Source organism: Physeter macrocephalus, chromosome 13 (genome assembly GCF_002837175.3).
Source record: "Physeter macrocephalus isolate SW-GA chromosome 13, ASM283717v5, whole genome shotgun sequence".
NCBI lineage: Eukaryota > Metazoa > Chordata > Mammalia > Artiodactyla > Physeteridae > Physeter > Physeter macrocephalus.
The window spans coordinates 50,800,628-50,803,850 of record NC_041226.1 but is presented as its reverse complement, the minus strand read 5'-3'; the positions used below and the strand labels follow the sequence as shown (position 1 = coordinate 50,803,850).

Genomic DNA, 3,223 nt, shown 5'->3' with positions numbered 1-3,223 from the left:
TTTTTTTTTTTGCAAAGGAAAAAATGCAAAATATCTTCAACCACTGCCAAAGTAATGAAAACAAAGCCATCAAATATTGTTGCCATCAAGTGTAGCAAAAAAATATTTTCATGGTCATTCCCTATCTCATTACAAAATGTTATTTTATTCTAGTAAAGATCTTGTGTTTTTTTTTTACAAGTCTTTAATTTAAAAACTCAACAAAAATATATAATCAAGCATTTTACATAATGCATACATTCTTAATATCTGCAGGTAAGATAAATAACAGAAGGCAAAAGCAGATATACTAATTGTATTGCTTCTCTTTGGTAAGTCACCAATATTATCCCCTTCAGAAACATAGTATATGTGTAAAAAATAAACAAAAAACAAAAAAACCCACCACGTCTTAAAATAATTGTCCCTTAGTACAAACAACAAAATATTTAGCAATAATGCAGTAGATGGATTTTTCAAACTGACTAAAATTTATTATAATACTTTATTTATACCACAGGGGTTAAAGTAGCAAGCTGCTTTCCAAAATTAAGGCCCACAGCAGTAGTTAGGAAAAAAAAAAAAAAAAAAGACACCCTTTTTTCCCGGTTATATCCTGGCTATTTTTCATTTAATAATGTCACATTCAAATTCTACCTCTCAGCTGCCACTCCTAAGGAAAACAAAATCCTTCCCTAGACAAAAGCTGTTTTACTTGAAGGTCAGTTGTCTGACCACCCCCCAACCAAATACACATTTTGTTATGAGACATTCAGCTTTCTTAAGTCAGTATTTACCGTCTAACTCAGTGTCCCAGAATGAAAAAATTCCTTCCACTTTACAACAAAGATACATATTGTGGCTCTACTGAAGCAATATATACATGTTGAAACTAAAAATTAGAAAAGCAAAAGGGTCCATTCAACACACAGCAGCTTATATTGAAATATATACATGTATGTATATGTTTTCAGTTACATTTTAGAAAAAAATTTACATTTGATATGTTCAGAAATATTTCTCCTAAGGTCTATAAATAATATTTTAAAAGCTCAACTGATCAAAATGCAATACAAGAATGTATCAAATTAAATAAATCTCCTAAACCTTGAAGTCAGTAAAGCTTGAGGTTTGTGTAAAGTGTGTTGTCAGTCCCTAATACTAGGGAAGACAGCATGCTCTAAACACGGTAGGAGAGGAAATCTAAAACTTTGGAAGGAATCGGCAGCTCCCGGACTTCTTGGGTGGGTATCACTCTCCGGATGGACATGCGACATAACTGTTGAAGGCTAGGGACTTGCCTTGGAGTGGCCCCAAAATACACACTTCCATCATGTGTCCCAGCAGCTAAAACACTGCCATCAGTAGAAAAGGCACAGCAAAGACCATTGCTCAAAGGTGTAACTTGTACTGGATAATCCTCATCAATTCTCCAGAACCTCACCATTTTATCGTCAGCAAGGCTTGCAACATGCAGTCCATCATGACTAAACAAGACAGATCGTACCCATCGGTCATTTGCTCCTCCAGCAAATATTGGGGTGGGTGGGGGAAACAGGTGTCCAAATTCCATCAGAATGTCTCCAGTATGTGGATCCCAGATATAAACTCGAGTATCGTAAGATGCCATAGCCAGTAATGCTCCATCAGGAGAAAAGTCACAAGTTACAACATCATGGTGATGTCCTTCTAGTTTCCGTATCATGGTTTATTTATCCATATTCCAAAGGAAAACTGCTTTACTGGCTCCCACTAAACACAGCATAGAAGAGTCAGGAGAGAATGCACAGCTGTACACCCAGTTCTGATGGCCCCTCAGTACTTTCATCATGTTTCCGTCATCTTTCCGGTCCCACACTCTCAGAGTTTTGTCTCTTGAAGCTGACACCAGGATCAAGCTCCCATCTGGAGCAAAAGTTAAATCTCTGACCACTTCAGTATGACCTACCAAGTTAAGGAGGAGTTTTCCTGTATATACATCCCATATTTTGATACGCCCATTGTTTAAGCCTGTGGCAAGGAGTAGCTGATCTTGTCCAAATCCGAATCGATGCCATTCTATGTTTACACAGCGACTCTGTTTTTCTGGAACTGAAGATCCAAAAGCAAGACTCCAGACTATATCGCCGCAGCCTATAATATGTTCACGAGGCTTATTTTTTTGACCACCATCACTGTTTTGTCTTGACAATCTTAAACTGCTTGAATTGGTGATATTCTTGGTGCCATGCAAGAGAAAGTTCTTAAGGCACTGGAACTACGGAACAAGCTTTACTGCACGATGTCCTTGTGACCAAGCAAAGTATGAACCATCTGGAGCAAAAGCAACAGTCCAATTTCCACGACCACATTTCTTGTCAAAAGGAGCTGCACGAGCTGAAAGTTCACCTATAGTACCTGATCTCACAATCTCTTAACTCGTTGACCCTCGGGGGAAAGCTGGCCATCTATGGGGCACCGTCTGATTCCCGGGGCGCGATGCGGACGCAACGACAGAGAAGGGAAAGGCGAGCGTCCGAGGGGCGTGACGCGGGCTGGGTCCCTCCCGGTCCCGGGGACGGAGGGGAGGGGCGGGGCGGTCGCGGCGGCTTCTGCCGACCGCCCGGGGAAAGCTCCGGGAGGCCTCGGACCAAACTACGGAGTCAAACACCGACAATAGATGCTGTTCCCTTCCTCATGCCTACGGACCAAGACGCTTCCCTCCACACAACCGACTGCAAACGAGACACTGGAGCAAGATCTTGTTTTTAAAGAGTAGAAAAGTGGTTGCTCAGGGCTGTGGGTGGAGGAAATAGGGAGATGTTGGTAAAAGGGTATAAATTTTCAATTATAAGATGAGTAAGGTCTGAGGGCCTAATGTATAATATAGTGACTATAGTTGATAACACTGTATTGTATAGTTGAGATTTGCTAAGAGAGTAGAACTTAAACGTTCTCACCAAATAAAAAGGATAACTGTGTGGGGTGATGGAGGTGTTAATCGACTCCATGGGGGAAATCCTTTCACAATGTACGTGTGTATCAAATCAGCCCGTTGTATACTTTAAATATCTGGCAATTTTATGCGTCAATTATACCTCAGTAAAGCTGAAAAAAGATCCTGGTTTTTTATCAGATGAACCACATTTGCTAATTTCTGACTACAATTTGAGACTAAAACTTGCAATAAATGATGCAGTAAAAATAATATAGTAATATTATAGAGACTCTGTAACTATATTCTGGAATCTCCTTTTTATTCCAA

The 3,223-nt window shown here is 39.9% G+C and overlaps 1 pseudogene; it reads right to left on the bottom strand.

Moving 5' to 3' along the window:
* Window positions 1–972: 972 nt before the first annotated feature.
* LOC102983758 (WD repeat and SOCS box-containing protein 1-like) lies at window positions 973–2,615 on the bottom strand (annotated as a pseudogene).
* Between the last annotated feature and the right edge of the window lie 608 nt (window positions 2,616–3,223).